At 53.5% G+C, this 13,321-nt stretch overlaps 1 protein-coding gene across 4 annotated transcripts in view; it reads left to right on the forward strand.

Annotated features, from left to right (window-relative positions):
* Positions 1–13,321, forward strand: part of LINGO1 (leucine rich repeat and Ig domain containing 1) — a 159,149-nt gene that overhangs the window by 113,141 nt on the left and 32,687 nt on the right. The gene's annotated exons all lie outside the window — the stretch shown is intronic.

Here is a 13,321-nt window from a genome sequence, read left to right on the forward strand (position 1 = left end):
CCTTTGATCCCCTGTCCTGCATCCCTGTGTCTGTTTTCTGCTGCTCTGGCCCCGCTGTGCCCCATGGCAGTGTGCTCCTGTCCCTTCCATGCTGTGTATCCCTGTGTCTGTTTTCTGCTGCTCTGGCCCTGCTGTGCCCCATGGCAGTGTGCTCCTGCCCCCTTCCCTGTCCCTTCCATGCTGTGTGGCTGCTCAGCTCCATTTGTGGTGTGCTCTGAGAGAGAGGAGCTGTAAGAACTCCCCGTGTGTGGGGCCATGCATGCATTTTGCATTTCATGGCGCCTGGAAGCGTCGTCTGCCTTCCCACAGCATCCCTTCCGTATTTATAGATGGCAGCGGCGTTATCCGTGCGCACACAGATCGAGCACGACGCTTTGCTATAAATACAAATGCTCTGTAATTATCCTTAGAACTATTTAGCCCAATTCAAAGGTAGATTAAATAATGAATGTGTGTGTGATACGCCTGTCGACATCAACAAATGGAAAGAGACATCTCTGGATGCATATCTGGAGGTTTCCCTGGTGAAGGAGGTGGGGGAGGGAGCTGAGCCGAGCGTGGCTGGAAGTGCCTCTGTCTCAGGGCTCAGGTGGGGACTGATGGCCACACTCAGCTCCATGGTGGCCTCGTGGGACTGGTGTTCAGGAGGCACCGTGCCAAGGGGTGGACAAGGAGGATCAGCAGGAACAGAAGGCATTGGTATTCACAGCTACCCATGGCTCTGCATCTTTGCCCTCCACTTTCACTGGTCTCAGGAGAAAGGAGAGGTAGTTTCAGGCTAGGCTGCTGATGGAGAGCTGTGGAAGGTGTGGGATAAGGCTCCCCAAGGCCTCTGGCCCCTTGTTTCATGTGGTAATTGATTTCCTCTGAGGCCATGCATGCTCTGGCATGTTTCCCTTCTCACAAGCTGGTCCACAGCAGAGCCATGTGGGGACCCTGGCTCTCTCCCCTCTTTTGGCTCCTGCCCCTGGCACCCCTTGGAAAAAAGGAAGGGGGGAGCTTTAGAGCCCTTGCACAGGACCTTCGTGGTTCTGGCTGAGGATGATGTGGCTTTATTAGCATCACAAAGGGGTGAGGCAGAGGACAACTGACACTTGGGAAGACCAGAGGATTTAAAGGCAAGGATGGATGTGTGGGAACCCCTAAACACTGTGTGTGCCCCAGGAGGGGAGTTTGCAAAGCCGGTGGAAGAACGAGAACAGCCAGCACTGCCTTTCACACAGGAGCTTCTGTCTCTTTGCCTTTCCCAGGTGCAGTGAAGCCTCAGCTCCCAGGGCACAGCTCCATTAGCTCCTGTGTGGCTGTGCTGGGTCTCAGCCCTCCCTGAGTTCTGTGTCACATCGTGGGCTGCTCCCCTGCCCTGGGGACAGCAGCATCAGGAGCCAAAAGGGAAGCGGGGCTGGGAGGAAGGGCTCCATCATAGTAACTAATAACTATGTGCTGACAAATTGAATTATACCTTTTCCAGTTGCCTGCACTATTGATCAGAGGAAAGGTTTGTGTTTTTGTTAGGCTATTTTTTTTTCTTTTTCTTTTTAAGTTACAGTTGCAATGTCCTGGGGGCTTATAATGAACTAAATAAGGTCAGGTTAGCAGAAGAATCAAATATACTCTGTCAGCAGAAGCGTGGGCTTTTCCTGGTGACTCTGAGTGGAGAGGAAAGCAGCAGCAGCTCCTGCTCCTCCATGCCCTGGTGCATGGGGGTGTCCTGCTCTAGGCTCCTGCTCCCTGGAGGGCTGCTTGGAAAAGGGCCTGATGTGGGTGGCTGTGCTTGGCCTGATCCTGAGGAGCAGTGTGGCAGGATCAGGGGGAACTGGGGCTCACCAGGCCCGTGTGTCACCAGCCCCAGGTTGTGCCAAACTGTGCTGCCCTGGCAGCTCCATGGCCCCTGCCCTGCCTGGGGGGGCTGCCAGGAGAGGCAGCAGATGCCCAGGGGCACGCAAGGAGCCAGGATGTGGCCAGGCACAGCACCTGCCCCGTTGCTCTCTGTGGGGTCCCTGCCTGGGGAAGCTGGTGGTGTTCAGTTCTTTGCTGCAGAGCCGAGATCCTGCTGTGAACTCAATTAAAGCTGTGTTGGGGAAAGGGGGAATAAATTACCCAGATGAAAAGGATGAGTAAAAAAAAACATGTGCAGAGAGCTGCCAGCCCACCTTTGAAAGGCTTTATTGAATTTGGACATGTGTCACCTTGGCAGCAGAAGCTGCAGGGGAAAGGGGAGCACTCCCTGGTGTCCTCCTTTGTGTCCCCACTCCTGGGCTGGGACTGGAGAAGGGTAGGGCTGCTGCAGGAGGAGCAGAGGGTTGAGGTTTTGTGTCTGTGCCAGGACAGAGGTGAGGCTGGAGGCTGCTCTCAGGTGATGGCTTGCAGAGTGTCTGCCTAAGAGGGAAGGGCAGCTGCAGGTCCAGCAAGTGTCCCCAGCAGCCTGTGTGTCCCATGGTGTGTCTAACCTGCTGTTCCCAAAGGAGATCCAGGGGATGTGTAGTGCCTGGCCAGCTCCACAGCCCTGGGGCTGTGCTCAGCCTTGGCCTCGGGTCACCTCTCAGTGAGCAGTAGAAGTAGGGACATTCACATCTTGTTTTTGTGTTACTGTTTACAAAGACCTCTGTTGAAATCTCAGCTGCCCTGGGGTGGATCTGGATGCTCTCCAGAGCTGTCTGTGAGCTGGCAGAGCTGCTGTGCTCCACACAGTGGGTTTTCCCACTTAGCACACAAGTCCCCTCCCTGGTGACCTAGCAGCCCCAGGCTTTGGAAGCACAGGCTCTGCCAGGACCAGTTCCCAGCCTGCCCTGGGTCCCTCCTGCTGTGCTGAGACTCACTTCTCTTCTGGATCCTTCCATACAAAATTCACTGATTACAGGCAAGGACCAACGAGCTGTCACCCCTTGTCTCAGTGGATTGGGCCTTGGTGGAGGAGGAGTGGCTGGAGAGCTGGGTCCCATCCTGCTTGGTGTTCCCCAGGACCTGCCAAGGTGTGGCCAGCAGCTGGGGATACTCTCTGGACACAGACCTCATATTTCTGCTCTTAATTGCAGCCTTCCTCCTCCCTCACTGCCTTGCTTGAGAGTCTGGCCACATCGGGTCTGGGATTAACATTCCTGGCACAGCATAACTCCATCACCATTTCTATTAAACTCATTTGCTATCTAAAGGAATTCATTTTCCACTTTGTTTGCCCATGAGAAGAAAAAAAAAAGCCCTCTGAGCTGAGGCCCCAGTGTTTGAGAAGGTGGAGGGGGGAGAGCTGGGTGCCACGAGCCCTCCTTCAGCTGGCAGAAGGGATGGCATTCCCACCATCCATACAAGAAGATGCCCACCTCTGTGCTTCCACCATGCTCTTGGAGGCAGGAGCTGCCCATTGCTGGCACCAAGGCCAGTGCTTGCTTTCTGAAACAAATGATGCTGTTTCACCCTAGGATGAGTCTTCACAAAATCAGATTGTCCCCTTTTCGTCAAGGATATCCCTGGACTTCCTGGAACTCCACCCCCTTCCAAAAATCAGTTTTCCTTGGCATCTACAGGAAGTTCAGGGATGGTAAAGCCAAGCTGGATTCTCTCTGCCTGCTCCCTCATCTCCTTGTGTTCAGTCAGTTGCTTTGCAATAGGCTCAGGAGCTGAATTCCTGCCCCTGCATGGGATGTGGGGCCAGTCTGTGTATTTGGGTGCAATGGGGAGGAGGAAAACACAGGTACAGGGGTGCCAGGAGGAGAAGTGTGTATGTATGGCATGTGAGGAAACCTCTTCTGTGTGTGCATCCCCTCCAGGGATTGTGGGGCTCCTGCTGGCAGCCCTTCCGTGGATTATCACCTCCCAAATGGGCACCTCCTGCCCAGAAAAGGAGGGAGACACTCTACAGCCCTCTGTGCTTCTGCTTTCAAGGTCAGAGGCTGCTGATTATTGATCTACAGCCTCTCTATAAATCTGGTGCTGAGGGGAGCCTTCCCTGTGCCTCTAGACAGCAGCATCCATCCTGCAAGACTTGGCCAGCCCAGCCACCTGCAAGGGATGGAGGGTTTTAATCACTCCCTGCCTCTGCTGGGCAGCATTTGGGTTTGCAGCTGGCTCCCAGCTCTGCCACATTCCCTGTGCTGCTTGGGGAGCTTCCTCCTGGGGCCAGGGAACCCTGCCAGGGTGTGCAGCAGCAGAGCAGGAGAGCTGAGGAGCTGATGTGGGATCTGGGGAGTGACTGCTGGGGCCAGGTGGTGGATCCAGTGAATCTGGGATATCCAGCATGGCTTTGAGTGCCCCACAGGACCCAGAGTCCAGCAGATGGGAAATTTGACTCCAAGGCAGGCAGAAGAGGAGTTGGAATCCAGCTTCCCAGGGAGCCTGTGGAGCCATGTGTTATGGGGGGAGAAGGAAGGTGGTGATGGAGGCCACCAGCTGTGGAGCACTGGGCCACCCTCCTCACGTAGTGGCCACCAGCTGGATTTCAGGATGATCTGTGGCTGTGGTCCCTCTGCCTGATGGACTGCCATGGTCAGAGGCTGCTGTTGGGGTGGGAGCTCCTGGGTGTACACCACAAATTGAATTGGAGCCCCTGGAAAATGATAAAATGACAGCCCTTCGTAGCTGCTGAACATTTCCCTTCATCACCATCATCATCATCATCATCATTTGCAGCTAAACTGTGGCTCTGACAGGGATCACTGCAGTTTTCAGCCCAGAGCTGAGCTGGTCTTGAGCCCTCCTCACCTGCCATGAGCAGAGCTTTGCTGTCCCTGTCCCTTCCCATGGGATTAGCCCTGTTCCCAGGGTATATCCTGCTTCATCCAGAGAGAAACCAGTTTCCCTCCCACAAATCCTTTCTCTGTGGCTGCTACTAATGGAGAAGAGAAGCAATCAAGGCAGTTTAACCCCCCTGCTACCTGTGACTCTCCTGCAAAGCTCGTTAATGAGCCAGCTCAGGTTGTGCTAATTACCACAACCCTGGTAGGCCTGGTGAGAGCACCAGGAGTTAACTAACACTCAATTAACCCCTGGTTGCTCGTGAAGATTTCCCCTGTTCACAGCAGTCTCAGAAATTCAACAAGGAAACAGTGGCAGGCAGGAGGCAGATGAGCCTCTTGTGCAGCTGGGGAGGTGACAACTTTCCTGTGTGGTTTGGAAGCCACAAAGCCAAGGGATCCCAGGCCACACAACAGAGCTCTTCAGCTGCTTTTTCCTGGTGATTTGGAACACCTTGGAGCCCCTCTTTGAGTCAGGAGTTTCAGGTCCCAGCTGCCTCTCCATCCCTGGAAGAGCCCAGCCAGATGGATGCAGGGAGCATCCAGCCCTGGTGCAAGGGAACAGAGCAAGTGGGATGGAGAAACCAGGAGGGGTTGAGGTGGTCAGGAGGGCCCTTCACCAGGAAAACAGACCCCATCCTATGGGTCTCTGGGAGCCTTTGGCCATGGTGTATCTCATGCCAGTCACTCTGCAGGCTCCCAAGGCGCCTTGGCTGCAGGGCTCAGGTGTGTGAGGGTTGGAGCTATCCCAACCCCTTGCACCCCACAGGCTGTGCAGAGGGGCTGGGGCAGCCCCAGCTCCTGATGATGCCTGAGCTGCTGCCCAGAATGTGCCCTGCAGTTGCTATGGTGACATTACCATTTCTTACCTCACTGGGGGAAAAAAAGCCTCCAAACATTTAATTCTGCAGCCCACCTGGGAGCCTTTTAAAGTCCCCATTCGGTGTTTGACATGTAATAATTTTTCTGCTTTTAAGATTATCCTAAAATGCTCATTCTCTTTCTCTCTCTCGAACTCTCAGCAGTGGAGCCTCAGAAAGAAATCAGCATAAAAAAATACCAATACAAGTTTCAAATGCCAATTTGTCACCATCACTGGGAACAGGCAGTGACAGGCACCAGGGAAGGAGACACAGCAGAGTGAGTCAGGGCTGACAGCGCCGGCACGCTCCAGCCACCGCTGACCGGCTCCCGTGGGAGATGCCAGGTGGAGAGCTGAGCCCACGGATGAGAGGGGAGAGGAGGTGATGCCTGCAAGTGAGGAATTTATGGAGGAGAGCTGGTCCTGGTTGGTAGCAAGGAGGGCTTTGATCTGCTGCCCCACATACACAGCGGTGCCGTTCCTCAAGGCAGCCATCGATGCAAAAAGGAAAAGATAAAACCTCCCTTAAGAAAGCAAATGGAGCTTTGGCTCAATTCCCCAGGTCTGCCTCGTGCTCCCAGCTGACCTGGGATCCCCCTGGATTTCCCGGATGGTGCGGGGGAGCAGAGCCCAGCCCTGCCAGGCTCCCAACCTTGATGTGCAAGTAAATATAGTCAAAACTGTCAGGCGCCGGTGCCGCCGTGCCAGGAGCGCTCGGGTACCACCAGTGGGACCCCATCATATGGCTCTTCATGCTTGGCTATCCACACACCTTCCCAAGCAGATGGTCTGCTCCACAGCACTGGGATCCAGCAAGCCTGTGGAGCAATTTAATCTCCAGAAATAATTTAATATGGCTTCCTCCAGAGTACGGTGGTTTGGGGTTTTTTTCCCTGACCAGCCATAGAATAATTTAATCCTGCCTTCTGTGTGAAGGTCTATTTTGAGCTTGCCACCTGCAGAGTGTTTTAATCCCACAACTCACAAAGTAATTCAATCCTCTCCCTTGGTGAGTAATTTAATCCTCTAATTCCAGGGTAATTTAATCCCCTCCCTGGGGAATAATGGAATAATTTGATCCTCCATTTCCAGAGTAATATGATCCTCTACCTGAGAAGCTCAAAACTTCAAACCAGCCACCTGCCTATCTGCAGACACTGCCATCCCTGCAAAACACTCCCTGCCAGGTGGGGATCTGGGTGTTCTTCCAGTAAATCCATTCCCACACTGGCCAGGGCAATCCATGCAGGTCCAGAATGGGCAAAACCATTCAGCACTGCCTGACCCTGGGCCCTTGAGCCTGGATGTATGTGATCACTTCATTTTAATTCCTCTTCAATGAATTAGTCCATTTTCTGATGAGTTAGTTGTAATCTAGGTTGGTGCCATGGTTGTTAAAGCAGGGCAGCCTTTGTCCACATTCTGGGGGCCTGCTGGTGTGAGGGAAGGGCTGCTGTGGTCCTGTGTTGGTCTGAGTGCTCAGTTCTACAAATATAAATATAAATATAAATATAAATATAAATATAAATATAAATATAAATATAAATATAAATATAAATATGTGTATATGGATTGTTTTCCCATTTTTTCCCTGGAAGGGTAAATAGGAAACAATCCATATATACAAAAAGTGTACCCTCACACAGCATTATCTCCACCAGGACTGGCCTTTGAAATGTCTTAACCCCAGGTGCCATTCAGTCAAGGACCCCTTGGACCTTGCACTGAGGGTCTGTGAGCAAGACCCCAGCCTCTGACTCTCCCTGAGGAGCTGGGAGCATGGCAGGGCCCTGGAGCCCCCCTGCCCTGCCACAGCATCCTGGGCACTCCATGTCCTCTGTGCACACTGTCCCCACACAAGGTCAGGGGCCTTAGGGCATGTCACATGCCACCTCCAGTATGGAATTCCACCTTGAAAGCAGTGCAGACTCCCTATGGAGTGGCAGGAAAGAGAGATTCTCTGCAGGAGCCTGGCTGGTTTACTTCTCCCTCATTTCTGCTTAGCAAAGGCTCAATAGGACAAAGAGTTTCCTCAGCCAAGATGTAAAAAAGAGAAATCCCAATAATGATAGTGTCCGTTTCCATGCAGAGGAGGATCTGGGGAGTATGCAGAACAGAAATATTTCCCTGTTCCTCTGAAGACTGCAGCAGTTTGTACTCAGGAGAGGGATTAGCATACTGGAAAGGAAATAACACCCTGAGAAGCACTTGTGGGAGAGGAGAAAGAGGGAGCAGGGCAGGAGGAGAGGCCTGCAGAGGGGGTCCCCTGAGCCATGCTGGCCCCAGGTTTGGGATGCCAAGACACAGATGGGATGGTGCTGAAGCACAGGGGGAAAGGGGAGGTTCCCCCCCATAGCAGAGGGGGACGGGGCTGGAGTCCATCCCCTGCCTGGGAAGTGCCCAAGCCAGGCAGCCCCACCCACACTCTGTGGGGCCCTTTTGCACAGAGTGGTCTATCCTGCATCATCTGTCACATCCCCAGGGAAAAGTGATGAGGCTGAGACTCTGATTATTCTTTTTGCTTAATCCTACTGTCAAGTTAGTGCTTGAATCTTGGAAGCCAAAGGGGAGGCAAGGGGCTTTGGAGGACCAGAGCCAGCTTCCCTCACTCCCTGTCTATTGCCCCCATCTGTAAAGTGTTGAAATTATCATCCAGTTCCCCCCACCTTGCTGTGACCCCATGGGACCTCCCCATCACCCACCACAGCTCTCTGCAACCTCCCTCTGGGGCTGCACTGGGCTCAGAGGTGTCAGTGATAATTGTCTTTCCTAGGGACAGAGAATTCAAACAAAAGTCCTTGCCTGGGCTAAAGAGAAATCACTGCTCGTCCTACTGCATGCTTTATATGCCCTGGTCCTGCCTGGGACTGCTAAAATTCTGCTTTTAAAAGTCTGCTTTGTACAAAAGTCTGTCCTGGATATGTCATCTTGCATTCTAACGTGATATATTAGACAAATAATTCTTTATGTGCAAAGCGTTCCTAAGTACCTGCAGGCCAGAGGGAAGAGAGAGAGGGGCTTGAATATCTTAAAAAATCCCATTCTAAATGGTTCCATTTCAAAGTCTCTTCTGCAAATTCTGTTCCATGCCACATCTCATGCCCAAAAGTCAGCTCTGCCAGTGCCTTCTGTGTCATGCTGATGCCACATGGCAGTGCTCTGTGGGGCAATGGTGGGCTTGTGCAGGCTGTGCTGTGCCTCCCAGATGTTGTAGCCTTCTGTTGGAGTGGGGGAAAAGAGCAGGAGAAAAGTTCCTCCCTTTACTCCTTGAGATATGAGCCGCTCTCTTTAACCAGGCTTGGTGTTCACTCACCTCTCTTCCCCTCTAATGAGTTGGGTTTTGTTCTCCCCTATCACGTCTGGATGCACATTGTGGGTAATTGATGGACAGGACCTGACCTCTGAAAGCTATCAACGGAGCCACTGTGAAATCACACGTCCAAATATGTTTATCTTCCCAGCTTTTTGGGCCTGAGCACTCTTGGACACGGATTTCCGTGCTTCAAGGAGGAGAACAAATTTCCTTCAAAATGTCAGCATAGAAATGAAAGATAAAAGGGAAGACACAAGGGCTGCTTAAACTTTGCATTCCTAGCAAAGCAGAGCGGTGTGGCTCAGAGGGAAGGAACTGGAGCTCAGCCATGGGCAGGCCATTTTGGGGGGGTTGGTGGTGCCTCAGGGGTCTGGATGGTGCCCTGTGATGGGTGCACTTCCAGTGGTGACTTCCAGCCAGCACTGGTGTACAAACTGCCTCCTCTTCTCCACCGGTTTTCCCCAGGCTCCATCCCAGCAGGTTGGAGCCTGGGTGTCTTCTCCCACCGTGAGCTGAACTCCTGGTGTTCGGCACAGGTGGGTCCCTGGGGTCACACCAGGTGTCCACCCCAGCACTGGGGGATGTCTCCGTTCACCTGATGTTCCTCTGGCATGTGAGGAAGCAGCCCTGGATGCTCTGGGCCTCTTTGCTCTGCCAGGACAAGGCTGTCCTGTGCTGCAGCCACTGGGAGTGGCAGGCAGTGGCCCATGGTGGTGGGCTCCTGTCTGTGCAGGTACACCCTGCCTGCCCTCGCCGTAGCTTTTGAGTGCTCTGTGAGTGATTCTCAATTGCAGGAATCACTCTCCAGACAAGGACCTCTCCAAAGCAGCAGCAGGTGTTCCTTGTTCCTCCCTGCTCCCTCCTTGAGCTGTGGCACGGGAGGAAAGCGGCCGAGCTGCAGCCAAGGAGCTGGGAGGATTCCCTGACCAGCCAGGAGGATGGAGACCATTCCTGCCCCCTGGGCACAATCATTGTCTCCTGGCCAGAGCCTGGAGGGGCTGCCCACGGGCACCAGGGAGGCATTTCAGGGAGAGCACGAGCCCTCCCCCGTGTCAGCCGGAGCGGCCGCGGCGCTCCCTGCGTGCTGACTGACAGCCAGGACGCGTGGCCCCACATCTTGTTTTCAGCAGTCTGGGTGTTTGTGTTGGCAGAGCCTGGCTCACGCTCATGACAGGAGCTGCCTCTCACTGTCAGCAGCAGCTCTGCTGTCGCTGAGCCTTTGCACACCCACCTCTTCCCCAGAGCTGCAGGCGGCTCCAGCAGCCTCTGCTCCTGGCACCTCTCGCATTGCTGCCTGCAGCCCTGGTGCTGCCTGCAGCCGCTCCCTGCCCTCCTGCAAACTCAGGTTTTGCCCCTCTTTTCATGGAGCCCTGTTGCTCACCATCCCCCAGCCATCATCCCTCTCCCACTGTCCTGGGGATCTCCTCATGCACCAGGATCAAGGCTTAGTCTGCTTCTAGCCTCACTCCTGAGGTTGTCTGTGTGACGGTGTTCACAGGGGTCTGAGGATGAGGGAAGAGATGAGGATCTGACTCCATGTTTCAGAAGGCTTGATTTGTTATTTTATGATATATATTATATTAAAACTTTACTAAAAGAATAGAAGAAAGGATTTCATCAGAAGGCTAGCTAAGAATAGAAAAAGAATGGAATGATAACAAAAGCTTGTGTCTCGGACAGAGAGTCCGAGCCAGCTGACTGTGATTGGCCATTAATTAGGAACAACCACGTGAGACCAATCACAGATGCACCTGTTGCATTCCACAGCAGCAGATAATTACTGTTTACATTTTGTTCCTGAGGCCTCTCAGCTTCTCAGGAGAAACAATCCTAAGGAAAGGATTTTTCATAAAAGATGTCTGTGACACGTCTGCTTTAAATACCGGCAGCGGGTGAAGTGAGGAACCCTTATGGATTTGCTGTGGAGCTCCTTGGGGATGGTGTAGTTTGTGCTAAGCAAGAGCTGGGAGTATAGGCTGAGAGTGGTCCCTCTGGGCTCTCATTTCTCTGTCTCTAGCCCTCTTTTCTTGAGGAACTCTGTGGGATGAGGATGAGCTACTGGAGCAGGTCCATGGTGGGATGCAGATGGCAGCAGAGCCAGGGCCCTGCCCAGAGCAGTGCTGCCCACCCAGCCCATCAGCTACAGCCTGTCAGTCCTGCTCACACTCCCAGAAACTCTCCAGGAGTGCTGAGGCTGTACCAACTGTACCTGCAACCCCTGGGATGGGGCTGCCTGCCCAGGCTCCTGCTCCACTGGGCTACATTTACTTCATCCAGTGTGGGATGCAGGTGCTGGATGTGAGCTGCACCTACTGAGCTGCAGCCACTGTCTCAGCCCATGTGAAGAGTGCAGATCCCCAGCCCTGCCATGGCTCCTGGCTATGCAGCCCCGCATCCATCCCTTGTAGTGGCCTGTCCTCCTGTTGCACTGTCACCAGGAGATGCCACTGCAGGGCCAGCGAGCCTCAGCCTGCCAGGAGGACTCGGCTCTGCCCACTGCTGCCATGCAGGGACCTGACAGCAGCACGGCGCAGAGCCCTGTGCCTCTGCCTTCGGATGACAGATGCTGCCGTGCCCCAGCACAGCTTCCAGGCCCTTCCTGGACTGGAAGGAGCTCTTGCCTGGTACTGCCAGGGAAGGGAGGTGAGGAGAAAGAGGAGGGTGAGCTGGAGCATGGGTGCATCTGGGGACACAACAGCAGAGCTGCAGGGAGGGGAGCGTGTGGGAGAGGAGCTTGGGCTCAGGGGTTGTGTATGCACACAAAGGTCATGTGGTCATTGCCTGACAACATGTTCATATAGCGAAATCACCTCTGAGCACCTCAAAATCACCCTCCCCACCCCAGGGACAGCAAATTATACTGAGACATCTGTAGATGCTTCATGACTCAAATGAGAGCTTGGTTGCCAACCTACTCCTCTCCTTCTTCCCTGCTAGTGCTAAAAAAACCCAAAGAGCCCTAAATCCAACTCCTGGCCCATTTGCAGCATGCCAGCAGAGTATTAGATTGGGGCACTTGGTCCACAAGGGTCAGGGCTGCAGGAGGAAGCTTTGAGCCACCTCTGAGACCTTTCAGTAGCCCCAGAGCACCCTTTGGTTCTGTCATCAGAAATCCATCCAAAAAGGCACCTTTTTGATGGAGAAAAATGAAATAGAAATAGGTTTGTAGAAGTCTGGAAGTGAGGAGAAGCTACATTTCATCCCACCCTCCCTTGGAGCTCTGGAAGCCTCTTGTGCTGCCAGAGCTGCTCTTGCACAGGTAGCCCCTCTTGGGAGGCATGTACCCTCCTCTAGCAAATGCATTTACCACAGTGTGAAGCACAAACTTGTCTTCTCTGTGTGTGACTCCAGGCTGTATTGTAGATTAAAAGATTTGTCTTTCTTCTTTATCCAGCAGGTGGGTCTCTGGTGGCTGTTTCAATACCATTCCTGCATGGGCTCTGGGATGTCTGTGCTGAGGTTCTCAGTAAACTCAATTACACCGTGGTAATAGCATGGTATTGACTCAGGAGCCTCAGCAACACAGGACTCTTGCCATTTATTAGTTGTTTAATTATATGGCACATCAGGCCAAAATAATGTCATTAGCTAATTAGCCCATGTTGGGGGTATCTGTATTTTTTCTTAAATGATGTTAGCATCATAGAATAGCACAGTGAAAGGGGTGCCAGCTGATAGCCCAAGAGTCAGGGCTCCTTTTGTGCACAGACCAGGTTGGGGCTGATGCCAGCCTAGATGCTCCTTCGTGTGTCCCAAGGGCACAGGTCCCCTGCCACCTCTGGCGACAAATGTCCCTCTTCAAGGGTTTGGGTGAGCTACTTACAACAGCACCTTCTCACAGTGTGGCTGGGATCCAGCACCCTGTAAAGAGCTCACTATGGGCATGGCTGGGCCGAGCTCGCCTCCAGGGGTTATTCAGTAGCATCATTTTTGGGATTTGAGGAGTACTACGGTGGCATTGAAAGGCACAGCTCTCCAGGACTGTCACACAGCTCAGCCCAGACACTGCCCATGTGCTGCCAGAGCCACTGTGAGTCACTGCCCCCGTGTTTGACACCGGCCACGCACGGCTGGGCACACTGAGGAGGGAAGCCAGTGGCAGTGCTGCAGTCATAACCCACCAGAGGGGGTGACAGCAGCACAGCCCTAGGGCTGAACCTTAGTGTGGCACCCTGGTGCTCCTCCTGCTGCCTGTTTGGCCCAGGAATTCACCCAGTTACTCAGCAATGCCTCATTTTCCTCTGCCTGGGGGGCTGGGAAGGCAGAGCCCCTGTGTCCTGTGCAGGAGATGCTGCCAGGACTGCTGTGCCTGCCAGCACACACCCTGTCCCCATTCCTGTGTGCAGACTCCAGTATGGACTTCCCTGCATTCCCAGACTCCAGGGTGAAAGCTTTTGGGCTGGGGCTGTGTTCTCAGGATGC

This window comes from Molothrus ater, chromosome 13 (assembly GCF_012460135.2).
Source record: "Molothrus ater isolate BHLD 08-10-18 breed brown headed cowbird chromosome 13, BPBGC_Mater_1.1, whole genome shotgun sequence".
In the NCBI taxonomy this organism is placed as follows: domain Eukaryota; kingdom Metazoa; phylum Chordata; class Aves; order Passeriformes; family Icteridae; genus Molothrus; species Molothrus ater.